The following is a 20,102-nucleotide window of genomic DNA, read 5'->3' as shown; positions in this document are numbered from 1 at the left end:
AGAACCTCAACTGATGTTTTAAACGCTTCAACGAACTATTTGGCTACCTTGACGGCTTTCCTCAGTAAAAGGTGTCTTATACAGATGCAAACAATGTATCCGTTATGATGCCAAAATGTTACAGCCTCAGATTGAAGATCTACCTCGAGAAACATTAGTGCCGTCATTTGCGTTCAGTCATTGCGGACTCGACTATTATGGACCGTTCTACGCAAAAAGTGGAACTTAAACGCTTTTCAAAACATACGTCATTCTCGATACATTTGATACATTTTCTTGATACATTTTCATTTGCTTCATAACGAAGGCAATTCACATAAACTCATTTATTTCTCTGACCAAGGACAACTTTCTGGCAGCCATTAAATTTTTTTTCTCGTTGAGGTATTCCTGAGGAATTATTCATTGACCATTCATAAAATTTCATTGGGACCAAGGGTGAGTTGGAGTTTTGACAAGCCTTAGCAACTCACTAGTTTGAAGATTTGATCTCAACGGTCGGCAAGAAGAAAAATATTTTTTGTTTCACTATTCCACCGAGATCAGTAAACGTTGGAGGGCTACAGGAGGCCGCTTGTCAAATCTTTGAAGCGTGACAGGTACCGCAGCATTGAAAGAAAAAACTGTTTGTCGAAGACTTCACAAAATTGTTGACACCAAACGAGGCAATCTTACTTTCAGGGCCTACAATGTCCGTTTCAAAGGATGCCAATGATGTCTTACCACTTACACCAGGGCATATTTGGATAGGACGACCGATAACAGCATTACCTGTACCAAAATCAACAGGAAAAGAAACAATGGGACGAACAACAAAAGTCTATGATGGAAATGATAAAATAGTTCGAGTTGTTGAACTGAAGACGTCATCTGGACTATTTATAGTAGTAGTAGTAGTAGTAGTAGTAGTAGTAGTAGTAGTAGTAGTAGTAGTAGTAGTAGTAGTAGTAGTAGTAGTAGTAGTAGTAGTAGTGGTAGTAGTAGTAGTAGTAGTAGTAGTAGTAGTAGTAGTAGTAGTAGTAGTAGTAGTAGTAGTAGTAGTAGTAGTAGTAGTAGTAGTAGTAGTAGTAGTAGCAGCAGCAGCAGCAGCAGTAGTAGTAGTAGTAGTAGTAGTAGTAGTAGTAGTAGTGGTAGCAGTAGTAGTAGTAGTAGTAGTAGTAGTAGTAGTAGTAGTAGTAGTAGTAGTAGTAGTAGTAGTAGTAGTAGTAGTAGTAGTAGTAGTAGTAGTAGTAGTAGTAGTAGTAGTAGTAGTAGTAATAGTAGTAGTACTACTACTACTACTAGTAGTAGTAGTAGTAGTAGTAGTAGTAGTAGTAGTAGTAGTAGTAGTAGTAGTAGTAGTAGTAGTAGTAGTAGTAGTAGTATTTGATGTCAGAACGGGCGTTAGGCAGGGTGATGTGTGGTCCCCAATCCTATTCGGCCTTGTCATCAACTACATTTTGGCTAACTCGGTGCATGGAGGATTAGACATTGGGAGATTGGTGGCTGACTTAGATTTTGCTGATGATGTTGCTCTCGTGGGGGTCTCAGACAGTGAGGTGCAAGAAAACCTACATCGAATCGAGGCCCTTGCGGAAGCCGCTGGTCTGAAGATTAATGTGGCCAAAACAAAGAATATGGGCGTAAAATGCGACAGCCCAAATGTTGTTGCAGTGCCCAATATCCAACAGAACGTGGAGATACTCACTGGAACACATTAAGGCAAACTAGGACTCCTGACAGAGACATCTAGCCAGTCACGACTAACCATCAGCACGGAGGTGCTGCTGGGAACGAAAAAGAAAGCGGGCTGGTTCGAAACACAAGATGGCCGGAAGCTAAGATTGAAAAGCTGAGCGGTGGCTAAGCCAGCGTTGGTAGCTTCACAACAACAGTCTGCGGTAGCAGATTCAGAGTCGCTAGAAAATGAGAGTCGGTCAGTGGTGGCTGACCAAGAGTCTTTAAGATGTCAGAATTGTCAGCGGGTATTCAGTACAGTTACCGGACGCAAAGTGCACCAAACAAGATTCTGCAAAGCCCGTTTGTCAAAGAATGTCGTCGACAAGTCAAAGTTCGAGCAACTAGAGGCGAGCCTTACCTGTGACAAGTGTGAGAGAAAGTTCAAAACAGTCAATGGCCGAAAAGTTCACCAATCGAGATACTGTGGCAAACCTAAAGCAGTTGCCACACGCGTGTTTTCCTGCAAAGTACAAGATGTTCTCGGAAACGAGTTTGAAAACATAGAAGCGTTCAAGTATCTCGGATCATATGTCAACCTCAAGCATGGAGACCTGCAGGAAGTCAATTGCAAACTTGCAGAAGGTAGACAACGGTTTGCTAACTTCCAAAATCTCTGGAAGAGCAAGCAGCTCAGCGTGCACCTCAAGTGCAATTTGTACAAAGCACTCGTTTTATCAGCCGTGCTGTACAGCTCAGAGACTTGGACTCTTTCGAAATTAATGGAGAGAAAACTTTAGAGTTTCCACTGTGGTTGTCTTCGGAGAATTCTACGTGTGTCATATCTGGAGAAAGCAACGAACGAAGAAATTATGTCAAGATCACGAATGCCCCAACTATCCACGATGATCATGCTCAAACGGATAAAATGGTACGGACACATCCAGAGAATGGAACCAGGAAGATTAGCCCGCAGTGCCTTCGATTGGGACCCGCCCGATCAATACGTCCATGCTAGACGCGCTCCTGGGGGGCAACGGAAAACGTGGATGAGTCAAATCGAAGGAGACTGTGTACGAAACAAAGTATCGTTCACCAGATTGCAGGAGAAAGCAGCAACCGGGTCAAAGAATGCCTTCAACAATTTCGTCGTACAGCACTTCACAGAATAACCAAACAAATAACTCTTCTTGTTTTGTTTGTATTTGTTGCCAACCGTGCCTTTATTTCATATTTGGAAATAAAGTGTTGAAACAGTAGTAGTAGTAGTAGTAGTAGTAGTAGTAGTAGTAGTAGTAGTAGTAGTAGTAGTAGTAGTAGTAGTAGTAGTAGTAGTAGTAGTAGTAGTAGTAGTAGTAGTAGTAGTAGTAGTAGTAGTAGTAGTAGTAGTAGTAGTAGTAGTAGTAGTAGTAGTAGTAGTAGTAGTAGTAGTAGTAGTAGTAGTAGTAGTAGTAGTAGTAGTAGTAGTAGTAGTAGTAGTAGTAGTAGTAGTAGTAGTAGTAGTAGTAGTAGTAGTAGTAGTAGTAGTAGTAGTAGTAGTAGTAGTAGTAGTAGTAGTAGTAGTAGTAGTTGATTGTACTCATTGCTTTGGTGTTTGAAGGCTGAGATACGACTAGTTGCGCCACAATCAACCATGGCCCCGAGTCCCGGGTAAGGGGTGCTAAGAATCTCCCGAGGAACCAACTCAGAATTGCAACTTTAAACGTCAGAACACTGACCCAAGCCGGATCTCTAGAGGCTTTGAAAATGGATCTGGCGCGATACAAGTTGGATATTCTGGGAGTGCAGGAGACGAGATTGCAGGAGCAAGAAATTGATCTCGGAGACCACAAGCTCTACCTGTCTGACTCGTGGTTGTCTGGTGTAAAGTCGAGACAAGGAGGAGTGGGCGTTGCTGTAAAGAAGTCATTGATAAACAGCATCGTAGAACAAGTGGCTCTAAGTGAACGTATTTGCTACGTCAAGTTCGCGGCTCAGAGGAGAGCCAATCTAGCTGTTGTTGTCTGCTACGCACCTACGAATGAAGCTAGTCTCCAAGAGAAGGATTTGTTTTGGAGTCAACTTTCAGACCTAGTTTCCAGTTTCAAACATAGGGAGCGTATTTGTGTCATCGGTGACCTCAATGCAGAGCCTGGACACCAGTTGAATGACACCATGAGCTGCAGAGGCCCGTTTGGAATGGGTGAAGAAAATGAAAACTCTGAAAAGTTGTTATCATTTTGCACTTCACACAAATTGCTCGTAGGTGGTACATGGTTCCAGCATCGACAAGTGCATCGGTACACCTTCAACCCTCCCGATCCGAGTTGTCGAAAAAAGATGCTGGATCACATTCTGTTTGCAGAGAGATACAGAGGATGTCTGACGAATGTGAGGTCCAGAAGAGGGAAAACCACAATTACCGATCACGAACTGGTCATTGCGGAAGTATCTATGAAACTTTTGTCTAAAAAGTCATGCTTCACGCCCAGAATCAGTTCTGCAAAGCTGCAAGATGAAACAACGCGTGACTTATTCACGCAGGAGGTCAAGTTACATCTTGATAAGAGCGGCGATTTCGAGAATACAGAGCAGTCTTGGGACAATTTTCGAAAAGCCCTGAACCAAGCAGCAGTGAAATGCCTCCTTCCGGACAAGCGAGTGAACAAACCTTGGATTTTTCCAGATTCTCTGGAACTTATCCGGAAACGAGCCGATCTACAGTTAAAGAAACACAGCAGCGCGGAGGCGCTGTTAGAGTTCACAAACTGCTGTAAGGAAGTCAGAAAAGCTCTACGTGCAGACAAATGGGCATGGCTTGAACGCAAAGGCCAAGAAGTGCAGAGCTTCGCGGACAGAGGCAACTTAAAGGAGGTTTTTGGGGCATCACAGCAGATTTGCCGAAACTGGAGGCCCCAGTTGACCAAATTAGTTTCAAGCACTGGCGTCAACTTACGGACGAAAGAGGAACGACTTGAACGCTGGACGGAACATTTTAGTCAACTCCTGAATCCCTCAACATTCAGTTGCAGTACGAGATTGGATCCCGAAGAAGCAGCTGAAAGCTTGCCGATTGACCTGAGCCCAATTCGATTTGAAGAAGTGCTTGAAGCTGTCCACAGGTTGAAGAATGGCAAGGCAAGTGGACCCGATAACATTTCCTGTGAGATGTTGAAAGCACACAAGGGTATTGTCGAGTGGCTCTGGGACATCATAGATAAATGTTGGTCGACGGAAGTTCTGCCCGATGACTGGAAGGTAGCAGAAATTGTCCCATTATACAAGAGTAAAGGAAAGAGGTCAGAGTGTTCGAACCACCGAGGGATCTCTCTATTGTCAGTACCAGGCAAAGTGTTCGCTTCCGTTACTCTCAATCGATGCAAAGATTCAGTGGATTGCGTCTTAAGGGAAGAGCAGTGCGGCTTCAGAAAAAGCAGAGGATGCGCCGATCAACTCTTTGCCCTGCGTCAAATAATAGAGAAATCAATGGCGTTTCAATTGGATATTAGCTTTTGTTTCATAGACTTTCGAGCGGCATTCGATTCTGTCGATCGTGAGCAGATGTACCAGATAATGAAACACTATGGTCTGCCGCAAAAAGTGATAAACATCATAAGAAACAGCTATGATGGATTCAAATGTCGAGTCAAAGCCGAAGGTGAGAAGGGACGCTTATTTGATGTCAGAACAGGCGTTAGGCAGGGTGATGTGTGGTCCCCAATCCTATTCGGCCTTGTCATCAACTACATTTTAGCTAACTCGGTGCATGGAGGATTAGACATTGGGAGATTGGTGGCTGACTTAGATTTTGCTGATGATGTTGCTCTTGTGGGGGTCTCAGACAGTGAGGTGCAAGAAAACCTACATCGAATCGAGGCCCTAGCGGAAGCCGCTGGTCTGAAGATTAATGTGGCCAAAACAAAGAATATGGGCGTAAAATGCGACAGCCCAAATGTTGTTGCAGTGCCTAGTATCCAACAGAACGTGGAGATACTCACTGGAACACATAAAGGCAAACTAGGACTCCTGGCAGAGACATCTAGCCAGTCACGACTAACCATCGGCACGGAGGCGCTGCTGGGAACGAAAAAGAAAGCGGGCTGGTTCGAAACACAAGATGGCCGGAAGCTCAGATTGAAAAGCTTAGCGGAGGCTAAGCCAGCGTTGGTAGCTTCACAACAACAATCTGCAGTAGCGGATTTAGAGTCGCTAGAAAATGAGAGTGGGTCAGCGGTGGCTGATCAAGAGTCTTTAAGATGTCAGAACTGTCAGCGGCAATTCAGTACAGTTACCGGACGCAAAGTGCACCAAACAAGATTCTGCAAAGCCGGTTTGTCAAAGAATGTCGTCGACAAGTCAAAGTTCGAGCAACTAGAGGCGAGCCTCACCTGTGACAAGTGTGAAAGGAAGTTCAAAACAGTCAATGGCCGAAAAGTTCACCAATCGAGATACTGTGGCAAACCTAAAGCAGCTGCCACACGCGTGTTTTCCTGCAAAGTACAAGATGTTATCGGAAACGAGTTTGAAAACATAGAAGCGTTCAAGTATCTCGGATCATATGTCAGCCTCAAGCATGGAGACCTCCAGGAAGTCAATTGCAAACTTGCAGAAGGTAGACAACGGTTTGCTAACTTCCAAAATCTCTGGAAGAGCAAGCAGCTCAGCGTGCACCTCAAGTGCAATTTGTACAAAGCACTCGTTTTATCAGCCGTGCTGTACAGCTCAGAGACCTGGACTCTTTCGAAATTAATGGAGAGAAAACTTGAGAGTTTCCACTGTGGTTGTCTTCGGAGAATTCTACGTGTGTCATATCTGGAGAAAGCAACGAACGATGAAATTATGTCAAGATCGCGAATGCCCCAACTATCCACGATGATCATGCTCAAACGGATAAAATGGTACGGTCACATCCAGAGAATGGAACCAGGAAGATTAGCCCGCAGTGCCTTCGATTGGGACCCGCCCGATCAATACGCCCATGCCAGACGCGCTCCTGGGGGGCAACGGAAAACGTGGATGAGTCAAATCGAAGGAGACTGTGTACGAAACAAAGTATCGTTCACCAGATTGCAGGAGAAAGCAGCAACCGGGTCAAAGAATGCCTTCAACAATTTCGTCGTACAGCACTTCACAGAATAACCAAACAAATAACTCTTCTTGTTTTGTTTGTATTTGTATTTGTATTTGTATTTGTTGCCAACCGTGCCTTTATTTCATATTTGGAATTAAAGTGTTGAAACAGTAGTAGTAGTAGTAGTAGTAGTAGTAGTAGTAGTAGTAGTAGTAGTAGTAGTAGTAGTAGTAGTAGTACATTTAACCCACCTGACCAACAGATGCGAAAGAAGATGTTAGATCATATCTTATTCGGTTCGAGGCACAGGAGTTGTTTGCACAACGTTAGGACAAGGAGGGGAAAGATCACTCTCACCGATCACGAAATGGTCATTGCCGAAGTGCGATTCAAAGTAGTGGCACATAAGCCACGCAGTCAACCGAAAGTCTGCTCTACCAAGTTGCGCGATGAAGTCACGCGTGAAGCTTTCTGCACAGAAGTGAAACGCTATCTTGATGAGAGCGATATTGTTGAAGGCGTAGAACAATCTTGGGCAAATTTTCGAACGGCTCTTAATGCAGCGGCAGCAAAACTACTCATCCCCGAAAAGCGTGTGCACAAACCCTGGATTACAGTTGAAACGCTGGCTTTGATTAGGAAACGAGCCGAGTTACAGTTGAGGAAGCATAGTAGCGCGGAGGCGCTGCTAGTGTTCTCTAACTGCTGCAAAGAAGTACGAAAAGCGTTAAGATCTGACAAAAGACAGTGGCTGAAAGACAAAGGTGAAACAATACAAGATCACTCAGACAAAGGTGACCTGAAAGAAGTGTTTGGGGAGTCAAAACAGTTATGCCGGAAGTGGATTCCTCATATAAGTAAACTAGTTTCAACCACAGGCGAGCCTCTTAAAACAAAAGAAGAAAGGTTGGAACGTTGGACCGAGCACTTTAAGCATCTGTTAAATCCAACCACGACAAGCGGCAATTCTGTATTGAGCATAGTGGAAGCATCTGAGAGTCTTGAAATAGACCTAGGTCGAATTCGGTTTGATGAAGTTCTAAATGCCGTGCGTAAACTGAAAAACGGTAAAGCAAGTGGACCAGACAATATTTCTGCCGAAATGCTAAAGTCGCATATTGGAATCGCTGAATGGCTTTGGGACATTGTCAACAAGTGCTGGACTGAAGAAAATCTTCCACAAGACTGGAAGTTAGCAGAAGTTGTCCCGCTATACAAAAGCAAAGGAAAAATATCTGAGTGTGGAAACTATCGCGGAATCTCACTGCTCTCGGTACCTGGAAAAGTTTTTCCGTCAATCATCCTGAATAGATGCAAAGATGCACTTGATCAAGTGCTCAGAGAAGAACAATGCGGATTCCGAAAAAGCAGGGGCTGCACTGACCAATTGTTTGCGTTGAGGCAAATGCTAGAGAAATGCATGGCCTTCCAATTGGACGTCAGTTTTTGTTTCATTGACTTCCGCGCTGCATTCCATTCGGTGGACCGCGAGATGATGTACAAGATAATGAAACATTACGGGCTCCCACAAAAAGTTGTGAATGTCATCCGCAAAAGTTACGAAGGCTTCAAGTGCTGCGTCAAGACAGAGGGCGAGAAGGGCCAGATGTTCGACGTAAAAACTGGTGTTGGCCAGGGTGATGTATGGTCGCCTATTCTCTTTGGCCTTGTGGTAAACTATGTGTTGGCTAATTCAGTTCAAGGAGGAATCGACATTGGACGCTGTGTTGCTGATCTTGACTTCGCCGATGATGTTGCCCTATTGGGCGTCTCTGATTCCGAAGTTCAAGCAAATCTACATAAAATTGAATCTTTAGCCGAGGCTGTTGGCCTAATGATCAATGTTGGGAAGACAAAGAATATGGGTGTTAAATGCAAAAAACCCGGAGCCAGTGTACCCATTGCTCAAAGGAACGTGGAAGTTCTTACAGGAAACCGCAAAGGCCGTTTTGGGACTCTCATTGAGGCCGAAAACCAATCCCGACAACTCATTGGCAGAGAGGTGCTGGTGGGCAAGAAGAAGAATGCGGGCTGGTTCGAGACACTAGCTGGTGAGAAACTGAGACTGAAGAGTTCTGCGGAGGCTGAGCTTGTGACAGTTAGCAGCGACGAGAGGTCAGTGGTTGCTGATCTAGTGTCTACGGCGAAAAAAAGATCATCTGCGGTCTCTGATGACGATAGTTGTGTATGTTCAGGTTGTAAACGTCGCTTCGACACTGCAAGAGGCTGCAAAGTGCATGAAGCCAGATTCTGCAAGTCTAAGAATTCGAAGAGGGTCGAAGACAGCGCGTCAAAGTTTGTTGGGCTAGAGAAAAGCCTCACTTGTCAGAAGTGCACTAGGAAATTCGCAACTGTGAAAGGCCGACGAATTCACGAGTCACGATACTGCGGCAGAGAAAAGGCTGGAAGATATCGCATTTTTTCCTGCAATGTCCACGATCGAGATGGAGTGGAGTTCGAAAATGTAGAAGCTTTCAAGTATCTCGGTTCTTTCGTGAGCTTGCAACATGGTGACCTAAAAGAAATCAGTGTCAAGCTGGCGGAAGGGAGACAGCGATTTGCGAGCTTTCAGAAGCTTTGGAAGAGCAAACAACTTAGTATTCCCCTCAAATGCAAGTTATACAGAGCTCTCGTGTTATCAGTGGTCTTATATAGCTCTGAAATGTGGACCATGAATAAATCAACGCAACGGAAACTTGAGAGCCTTCACACCAGTTGTCTGCGAAGGATACTATGTTTTTCATATCTGGAGAGGGTGACAAATGAAGAAGTACTGGCTAGATCACGTATGTCGACACTTTCTGCAATGATCATGATTAAACGGTTGAAATGGTTTGGCCATATCCTGAGGATGAATGACGATCGTCTAGCGCTCCGAGCCTTCACCTGGGAGCCGACAGAAAAATATCGATATGCTAAACGAGCTCCAGGGGGTCAACGCAAGACGTGGATGGATCAACTTGAAGAAGATTGCTCAAGGAACAGCATGAGCTACATCACCTTACGACAGAAAGCGAAAAGAGAGTCTAACTAAATCCCGCTTCAACAGTTTTGTCGAACAGCATTTCCTGGATTAAATAAACCCAGATAAGCTCAAACTTATATGCATTCTATTAACTTGTTTGTACTTATTGTCATTGTTCCTTTATTTCTTTATGGAATTTAAGTGTTCAAACAGTAGTAGTAGTAGTAGTAGTAGTAGTAGTAGTAGTAGTAGTAGTAGTAGCAGCAGTAGTGGTAGTAGTAGTAGTAGTAGTAGTAGTAGTAGTAGTAGTAGTAGTAGTAGTAGTAGTAGTAGTAGTAGTAGTAGTAGTAACACCGAGGGATCTCTCTATTGTCAGTACCAGGCAAAGTGTTCGCTTCCGTTATTCTCAATCGAGCAGTGCGGCTTCAGAAAAAGCAGAGGATGCGCCGATCAACTCTTTGCCCTGCGTCAAATAATAGAGAAATCAATGGCGTTTCAATTGGATATTAGCTTTTGTTTCATAGACTTTCGAGCGGCATTCGATTCTGTCGATCGTGAGCAGATGTACCAGATAATGAAACACTATGGTCTTCCGCAAAAAGTGATAAACATCATAAGAAACAGCTATGATGGATTCAAATGTCGAGTCAAAGCCGAAGGTGAGAAAGGACGCTTATTTGATGTCAGAACGGGCGTTAGGCAGGGTGATGTGTGGTCCCCAATCCTATTCGGCCTTGTCATCAACTACATTTTGGCTAACTCGGTGCATGGAGGATTAGACATTGGGAGATTGGTGGCTGACTTAGATTTTGCTGATGATGTTGCTCTCGTGGGGGTCTCAGACAGTGAGGTGCAAACACAAGATGGCCGGAAGCTAAGATTGAGAAGCTTAGCGGTGGCTAAGCCAGCGTTGGTAGCTTCACAACAACCATCTGCGGTAGCAGATTCAGAGTCGCTAGAAAATGAGAGTCGGTCAGTGGTGGCTGACCAAGAGTCTTCAAGATGTCAGAATTGTCAGCGGCAATTCAGTACAGTTACCGGACGCAAAGTGCGCCAAACAAGATTCTGCAAAGCCGGTTTGTCAAAGAATGTCGTCGACAAGTCAAAGTTCGAGCAACTAGAGGCGAACCTTACCTGTGACAAGTGTGAGAGAAAGTTCAAAACAGTCAATGGCCGAAAAGTTCACCAATCGAGATACTGTGGCAAACCTAAAGCAGTTGCCACACGCGTGTTTTCCTGCAAAGTACAAGATGTTCTCGGAAACGAATTTGAAAACATAGAAGCGTTCAAGTATCTCGGATCATATGTCAGCCTCAAGCATGGAGACCTGCAGGAAGTCAATTGCAAACTTGCAGAAGGTAGACAACGGTTTGCTAACTTCCAAAATCTCTTGAAGTGCAAGCAGCTCAGCGTGCACCTCAAGTGCAATTTGTACAAAGCACTCGTTTTATCAGCCGTGCTGTACAGCTCAGAGACTTGGACTCTTTCGAAATTAATGGAGAGAAAACTTGAGAGTTTCCACTGTGGTTGTCTTCGGAGAATTCTACGTGTGTCATATCTGGAGAAAGCAACGAACGAAGAAATTATGTCAAGATCACGCATGCCCCAACTATCCACGATGATCATGCTCAAACGGATAAAATGGTACGGACACATCCAGAGAATGGAACCAGGAAGATTAGCCCGCAGTGCCTTCGATTGGGACCCGCCCGATCAATACGTCCATGCTAGACGCGCTCCTGGGGGGCAACGGAAAACGTGGATGAGTCAAATCGAAGGAGACTGTGTACGAAACAAAGTATCGTTCACCAGATTGCAGGAGAAAGCAGCAACCGGGTCAAAGAATGCCTTCAACAATTTCGTCGTACAGCACTTCACAGAATAACCAAACAAATAACTCTTCTTGTTTTGTTTGTATTTGTTGCCAACCGTGCCTTTATTTCATATTTGGAATTAAAGTGTTGAAACAGTAGTAGTAGTAGTAGTAGTAGTAGTAGTAGTAGTAGTAGTAGTAGTAGTAGTAGTAGTAGTAGTAGTAGTAGTAGTAGTAGTAGTAGTAGTAGTAGTAGTAGTAGTAGTAGTAGTAGTAGTAGTAGTAGTAGTAGTAGTAGTAGTAGTAGTAGTAGTAGTAGTAGTAGTAGTAGTGGGGGACAAAATCCAACCTCACCTCCACGTGGTGTCCCCTGGGGGTAGGTCATGTGCTGCGGCTCTCCGCTCACATGGTCGAGCTAACGAGGCACTGGTCTTCTAGTTTGTGGCGCAACTAGTCGTATCTCAGCCTTCAAACACCAAAGCAATGAGTACCTGTGACAAGTGTGAAAGAAAGTTCAAAACAGTCAATGGCCGAAAAGTTCACCAATCGAGATACTGTGGCAAACCTAAAGCAGTTGTCACACGCGTGTTTTCCTGCAAAGTACAAGATGTTCTCGGAAACGAGTTTGAAAACATAGAAGCGTTCAAGTATCTCGGATCATATGTCAGCCTCAAGCATGGAGACCTGCAGGAAGTCAATTGCAAACTTGCAGAAGGTAGACAACGGTTTGCTAACTTCCAAAATCTCTGGAAGAGCAAGCAGCTCAGCGTGCACCTCAAGTGCAATTTGTACAAAGCACTTGTTTTATCAGCCGTGCTGTACAGCTCAGAGACTTGGACTCTTTCGAAATTAATGGAGAGAAAACTTGAGAGTTTCCACTGTGGTTGTCTTCGGAGAATTCTACGTGTGTCATATCTGAAAGCAACGAACGAAGAAATTATGTCAAGATCACGAATGCCCCAACTATCCACGATGATCATGCTCAAACGGATAAAATGGTACGGACACATCCAGAGAATGGAACCAGGAAGATTAGCCCGCAGTGCCTTCGATTGGGACCCGCCCGATCAATACGTCCATGCTAGACGCGCTCCTGGGGGGCAACGGAAAACGTGGATGAGTCAAATCGAAGGAGACTGTGTACGAAACAAAGTATCGTTCACCAGATTGCAGGAGAAAGCAGCAACCGGGTCAAAGAATGCCTTCAACAATTTCGTCGTACAGCACTTCACAGAATAACCAAACAAAAACTCTTCTTGTTTTGTTTGTATTTGTTGCCAACCGTGCCTTTATTTCATATTTGGAATTAAAGTGTTGAAACAGTAGTAGTAGTAGTAGTAGTAGTAGTAGTAGTAGTAGTAGTAGTAGTAGTAGTAGTAGTAGTAGTAGTAGTAGTAGTAGTAGTAGTAGTAGTAGTAGTAGTAGTAGTAGTAGTAGTAGTAGTAGTAGTAGTAGTAGTAGTAGTAGTAGTAGTAGTAGTAGTAGTAGTAGTAGTAGTAGTAGTAGTAGTAGTAGTAGTAGTAGTAGTAGTAGTAGTAGTAGTAGTAGTAGTAGTAGTAGTAGTAGTAGTAGTAGTAGTAGTAGTAGTAGTAGTAGTAGTAGTAGTAGTAGTAGTAGTAGTAGTAGTAGTAGTAGTAGTAGTAGTAGTAGTAGTAGTAGTAGTAGTAGTAGTAGTAGTAGTAGTAGTAGTAGTAGTAGTAGTAGTAGTAGTAGTAGTAGTAGTAGTAGTAGTAGTAGTAGTAGTAGTAGTAGTAGTAGTAGTAGTAGTAGTAGTAGTAGTAGTAGTAGTAGTAGTAGTAGTAGTAGTAGTAGTAGTAGTAGTAGTAGTAGTGGGGGACAAAATCCAACCTCACCTCCACGTGGTGTCCCCTGGGGGTAGGTCATGTGCTGCGGCTCTCCGCTCACATGGTCGAGCTAACGAGGCACTGGTCTTCTAGTTTGTGGCGCAACTAGTCGTATCTCAGCCTTCAAACACCAAAGCAATGAGTACATTCAACCATGGCCCCGAGTCCCGGGTAAGGGGTGCTAAGAATACTTTCGAGCGGCATTCGATTCTGTCGATCGTGAGCAGATGTACCAGATAATGAAACACTATGGTCTTCCGCAAAAAGTGATAAACATCAAAAGAAACAGCTATGATGGTTTCAAATGTCGAGTCAAAGCCGAAGGTGAGAAAGGACGCTTATTTGATGTCAGAACGGGCGTTAGGCAGGGTGATGTGTGGTCCCCAATCCTATTCGGCCTTGTCATCAACTACATTTTGGCTAACTCGGTGCATGGAGGATTAGACATTGGGAGATTGGTGGCTGACTTAGATTTTGCTGATGATGTTGCTCTCGTGGGGGTCTCAGACAGTGAGGTGCAAGAAAACCTACATCGAATCGAGGCCCTTGCGGAAGCCGCTGGTCTGAAGATTAATGTGGCCAAAACAAAGAATATGGGCGTAAAATGCGACAGCCCAAATGTTGTTGCAGTGCCTAGTATCCAACAGAACGTGGAGATACTCACTGGAACACATAAAGGCAAACTAGGACTCCTGGCAGAGACATCTAGCCAGTCACGACTAACCATCAGCACGGAGGTGCTGCTGGGAACGAAAAAGAAAGCGGGCTGGTTCGAAACACAAGATGGCCGGAAGCTAAGATTGAAAAGCTTAGCGGTGGCTAAGCCAGCGTTGGTAGCTTCACAACAACAATCTGCGGTAGCAGATTCAGAGTCGCTAGAAAATGAGAGTCGGTCAGTGGTGGCTGACCAAGAGTCTTTAAGATGTCAGAATTGTCAGCGGCAATTCAGTACAGTTACCGGACGCAAAGTGCACCAAACAAGATTCTGCAAAGCCGGTTTGTCAAAGAATGTCGTCGACAAGTCAAAGTTCGAGCAACTAGAGGCGAGCCTTACTTGTGACAAGTGTGAAAGAAAGTTCAAAACAGTCAATGGCCGAAAAGTTCACCAATCGAGATACTGTGGCAAACCTAAAGCAGTTGCCACACGCGTGTTTTCCTGCAAAGTACAAGATGTTCTCGGAAACGAGTTTGAAAACATAGAAGCGTTCAAGTATCTCGGATCATATGTCAGCCTCAAGCATGGAGACCTGCAGGAAGTCAATTGCAAACTTGCAGAAGGTAGACAACGGTTTGCTAACTTCCAAAATCTCTGGAAGAGCAAGCAGCTCAGCGTGCACCTCAAGTGCAATTTGTACAAAGCACTCGTTTTATCAGCCGTGCTGTACAGCTCAGAGACTTGGACTCTTTCGAAATTAATGGAGAGAAAACTTGAGAGTTTCCACTGTGGTTGTCTTCGGAGAATTCCACGTGTGTCATATCTGGAGAAAGCAACGAACGAAGAAATTATGTCAAGATCACGAATGCCCCAACTATCCACGATGATCATGCTCAAACGGATAAAATGGTACGGACACATCCAGAGAATGGAACCAGGAAGATTAGCCCGCAGTGCCTTCGATTGGGACCCGCCCGATCAATACGTCCATGCTAGACGCGCTCCTGGGGGGCAACGGAAAACGTGGATGAGTCAAATCGAAGGAGACTGTGTACGAAACAAAGTATCGTTCACCAGATTGCAGGAGAAAGCAGCAACCGGGTCAAAGAATGCCTTCAACAATTTCGTCGTACAGCACTTCACAGAATAACCAAACAAATAACTCTTCTTGTTTTGTTTGTATTTGTTGCCAACCGTGCCTTTATTTCATATTTGGAATTAAAGTGTTGAAACAGTAGTAGTAGTAGTAGTAGTAGTAGTAGTAGTAGTAGTAGTAGTAGTAGTAGTAGTAGTAGTAGTAGTAGTAGTAGTAGTAGTAGTAGTAGTAGTAGTAGTAGTAGTAGTAGTAGTAGTAGTAGTAGTAGTAGTAGTAGTAGTAGTAGTAGTAGTAGTAGTAGTAGTAGTAGTAGTAGTAGTAGTAGTAGTAGTAGTAGTAGTAGTAGTAGTAGTAGTAGTAGTAGTAGTAGTAGTAGTAGTAGTAGTAGTAGTAGTAGTAGTAGTAGTAGTAGTAGTAGTAGTAGTAGTAGTAGTAGTAGTAGTAGTAGTAGTAGTAGTAGTAGTAGTAGTAGTAGTAGTAGTAGTAGTAGTAGTAGTAGTAGTAGTAGTAGTAGTAGTAGTAGTAGTAGTAGTAGTAGTAGTAGTAGTAGTAGTAGTAGTAGTAGTAGTAGTAGTAGTAGTAGTAGTAGTAGTAGTAGTAGTAGTAGTAGTAGTAGTAGTAGTAGTAGTAGTAGTAGTAGTAGTAGTAGTAGTAGTAGTAGTAGTAGTAGTAGTAGTAGTAGTAGTAGTAGTAGTAGTAGTAGTAGTAGTAGTAGTAGTAGTAGTAGTAGTAGTAGTAGTAGTAGTAGTAGTAGTAGTAGTAGTAGTAGTAGTAGTAGTAGTAGTAGTAGTAGTAGTAGTAGTAGTAGTAGTAGTAGTAGTAGTAGTAGTAGTAGTAGTAGTAGTAGTAGTAGTAGTAGTAGTAGTAGTAGTAGTAGTAGTAGTAGTAGTAGTAGTAGTAGTAGTAGTAGTAGTAGTAGTAGTAGTAGTAGTAGTAGTAGTAGTAGTAGTAGTAGTAGTAGTAGTAGTAGTAGTAGTAGTAGTAGTAGTAGTAGTAGTAGTAGTAGTAGTAGTAGTAGTAGTAGTAGTAGTAGTAGTAGTAGTAGTAGTAGTAGTAGTAGTAGTAGTAGTAGTAGTAGTAGTAGTAGTAGTAGTAGTAGTAGTAGTAGTAGTAGTAGTAGTAGTAGTAGTAGTAGTAGTAGTAGTAGTAGTAGTAGTAGTAGTAGTAGTAGTAGTAGTAGTAGTAGTAGTAGTAGTAGTAGTAGTAGTAGTAGTAGTAGTAGTAGTAGTAGTAGTAGTAGTAGTAGTAGTAGTAGTAGTAGTAGTAGTAGTAGTAGTAGTAGTAGTAGTAGTAGTAGTAGTAGTAGTAGTAGTAGTAGTAGTAGTAGTAGTAGTAGTAGTAGTAGTAGTAGTAGTAGTAGTAGTAGTAGTAGTAGTAGTAGTAGTAGTAGTAGTAGTAGTAGTAGTAGTAGTAGTAGTAGTAGTAGTAGTAGTAGTAGTAGTAGTAGTAGTAGTAGTAGTAGTAGTAGTAGTAGTAGTAGTAGTAGTAGTAGTAGTAGTAGTAGTAGTAGTAGTAGTAGTAGTAGTAGTAGTAGTAGTAGTAGTAGTAGTAGTAGTGGGGGACAAAATCCAACCTCACCTCCACGTGGTGTCCCCTGGGGGTAGGTCATGTGCTGCGGCTCTACGCTCACATGGTCGAGCTAACGAGGCACTGGTCTTCTAGTTTGTGGCGCAACTAGTCGTATCTCAGCCTTCAAACACCAAAGCAATGAGTACAATCAACCATGGCCCCGAGTCCCGGGTAAGGGGTGCTAAGAATCTCCCGAGGAACCAACTCAGAATTGCAACTTTAAACGTCAGAACACTGACCCAAGCCGGATCTCTAGAGGCTTTGAAAATGGATCTGGCGCGATACAAGTTGGATATTCTGGGAGTGCAGGAGACGAGATTGCAGGAGCAAGAAATTGATCTCGGAGACCACAAGCTCTACCTGTCTGACTCGTGGTTGTCTGGTGTAAAGTCGAGACAAGGAGGAGTGGGCGTTGCTGTAAAGAAGTCATTGATAAACAGCATCGTAGAACAAGTGGCTCTAAGTGAACGTATTTGCTACGTCAAGTTCGCGGCTCAGAGGAGAGCCAATCTAGCTGTTGTTGTCTGCTACGCACCCACGAATGAAGCTAGTCTCCAAGAGAAGGATTTGTTTTGGAGTCAACTTTCAGACCTAGTTTCCAGTTTCAAACATAGGGAGCGTATTTGTGTCATCGGTGACCTCAATGCAGAGCCTGGACACCAGTTGAATGACACCATGAGCTGCAGAGGCCCGTTTGGAATGGGTGAAGAAAATGAAAACTCTGAAAAGTTGTTATCATTTTGCACTTCACACAAATTGCTCGTAGGTGGTACATGGTTCCAGCATCGACAAGTGCATCGGTACACCTTCAACCCTCCCGATCCGAGTTGTCGAAAAAAGATGCTGGATCACATTCTGTTTGCAGAGAGATACAGAGGATGTCTGACGAATGTGAGGTCCAGAAGAGGGAAAACAACAATTACCGATCACGAACTGGTCATTGCGGAAGTATCTATGAAACTTTTGTCTAAAAAGTCATGCTTCACGCCCAGAATCAGTTCTGCAAAGCTGCAAGATGAAACAACGCGTGACTTATTCACGCAGGAGGTCAAGTTACATCTTGATAAGAGCGGCGATTTCGAGAATACAGAGCAGTCTTGGGACAATTTTCGAAAAGCCCTGAACCAAGCAGCAGTGAAATGCCTCCTTCCGGACAAGCGAGTGAACAAACCTTGGATTTCTCCAGATTCTCTGGAACTTATCCGGAAACGAGCCGATCTACAGTTAAAGAAACACAGCAGCGCGGAGGCGCTGTTAGAGTTCACAAACTGCTGTAAGGAAGTCAGAAAAGCTCTACGTGCAGACAAACGGGCATGGCTTGAACGCAAAGGCCAAGAAGTGCAGAGCTTCGCGGACAGAGGCAACTTAAAGGAGGTTTTTGGGGCATCACAGCAGATTTGCCGAAACTGGAGGCCCCAGTTGACCAAATTAGTTTCAAGCACTGGCGTCAACTTACGGACGAAAGAGGAACGACTTGAACGCTGGACGGAACATTTTAGTCAACTCCTGAATCCCTCAACATTCAGTTGCAGTACGAGATTGGATCCCGAAGAAGCAGCTGAAAGCTTGCCGATTGACCTGAGCCCAATTCGATTTGAAGAAGTGCTTGAAGCTGTCCACAGGTTGAAGAATGGCAAGGCAAGTGGACCCGATAACATTTCCTGTGAGATGTTGAAAGCACACAAGGGTATTGTCGAGTGGCTCTGGGACATCATAGATAAATGTTGGTCGACGGAAGTTCTGCCCGATGACTGGAAGGTAGCAGAAATTGTCCCATTATACAAGAGTAAAGGAAAGAGGTCAGAGTGTTCGAACCACCGAGGGATCTCTCTATTGTCAGTACCAGGCAAAGTGTTCGCTTCCGTTACTCTCAATCGATGCAAAGATTCAGTGGATCGCGTCTTAAGGGAAGAGCAGTGCGGCTTCAGAAAAAGCAGAGGATGCGCCGATCAACTCTTTGTCCTGCGTCAAATAATAGAGAAATCAATGGCGTTTCAATTGGATATTAGCTTTTGTTTCATAGACTTTCGAGCGGCATTCGATTCTGTCGATCGTGAGCAGATGTACCAGATAATGAAACACTATGGTCTGCCGCAAAAAGTGATAAACATCATAAGAAACAGCTATGATGGATTCAAATGTCGAGTCAAAGCCGAAGGTGAGAAGGGACGCTTATTTGATGTCAGAACAGGCGTTAGGCAGGGTGATGTGTGGTCCCCAATCCTATTCGGCCTTGTCATCAACTACATTTTAGCTAACTCGGTGCATGGAGGATTAGACATTGGGAGATTGGTGGCTGACTTAGATTTTGCTGATGATGTTGCTCTCGTGGGGGTCTCAGACAGTGAGGTGCAAGAAAACCTACATCGAATCGAGGCCCTAGCGGAAGCCGCTGGTCTGAAGATTAATGTGGCCAAAACAAAGAATATGGGCGTAAAATGCGACAGCCCAAATGTTGTTGCAGTGCCTAGTATCCAACAGAACGTGGAGATACTCACTGGAACACATAAAGGCAAACTAGGACTCCTGGCAGAGACATCTAGCCAGTCACGACTAACCATCGGCACGGAGGTGCTGCTGGGAACGAAAAAGAAAGCGGGCTGGTTCGAAACACAAGATGGCCGGAAGCTCAGATTGAAAAGCTTAGCGGAGGCTAAGCCAGCGTTGGTAGCTTCACAACAACAATCTGCAGTAGCGGATTTAGAGTCGCTAGAAAATGAGAGTGGGTCAGCGGTGGCTGATCAAGAGTCTTTAAGATGTCAGAACTGTCAGCGGCAATTCAGTACAGTTACCGGACGCAAAGTGCACCAAACAAGATTCTGCAAAGCCGGTTTGTCAAAGAATGTCGTCGACAAGTCAAAGTTCGAGCAACTAGAGGCGAGCCTCACCTGTGACAAGTGTGAAAGGAAGTTCAAAACAGTCAATGGCCGAAAAGTTCACCAATCGAGATACTGTGGCAAACCTAAAGCAGCTGCCACACGCGTGTTTTCCTGCAAAGTACAAGATGTTATCGGAAACGAGTTTGAAAACATAGAAGCGTTCAAGTATCTCGGATCATATGTCAGCCTCAAGCATGGAGACCTCCAGGAAGTCAATTGCAAACTTGCAGAAGGTAGACAACGGTTTGCTAACTTCCAAAATCTCTGGAAGAGCAAGCAGCTCAGCGTGCACCTCAAGTGCAATTTGTACAAAGCACTCGTTTTATCAGCCGTGCTGTACAGCTCAGAGACTTGGACTCTTTCGAAATTAATGGAGAGAAAACTTGAGAGTTTCCACTGTGGTTGTCTTCGGAGAATTCTACGTGTGTCATATCTGGAGAAAGCAACGAACGATGAAATTATGTCAAGATCGCGAATGCCCCAACTATCCACGATGATCATGCTCAAACGGATAAAATGGTACGGTCACATCCAGAGAATGGAACCAGGAAGATTAGCCCGCAGTGCCTTCGATT

General features: G+C 44.0%; 1 protein-coding gene across 2 annotated transcripts in view; it reads left to right on the top strand.

Annotated features, from left to right (window-relative positions):
* Positions 1-20,102, top strand: part of LOC142349909 (AP-3 complex subunit mu-1-like) — a 378,054-nt gene that overhangs the window by 323,317 nt on the left and 34,635 nt on the right. The gene's annotated exons all lie outside the window — the stretch shown is intronic.

The sequence above is a fragment of the Convolutriloba macropyga genome, chromosome 11 (genome assembly GCF_964194025.1).
Source record: "Convolutriloba macropyga chromosome 11, txConMacr16.3, whole genome shotgun sequence".
In the NCBI taxonomy this organism is placed as follows: Eukaryota; Metazoa; Xenacoelomorpha; order Acoela; family Convolutidae; genus Convolutriloba; species Convolutriloba macropyga.
The sequence above is the reverse complement of the archived record's forward strand: the minus strand, read 5'-3'. Positions and strand labels throughout refer to the sequence as shown.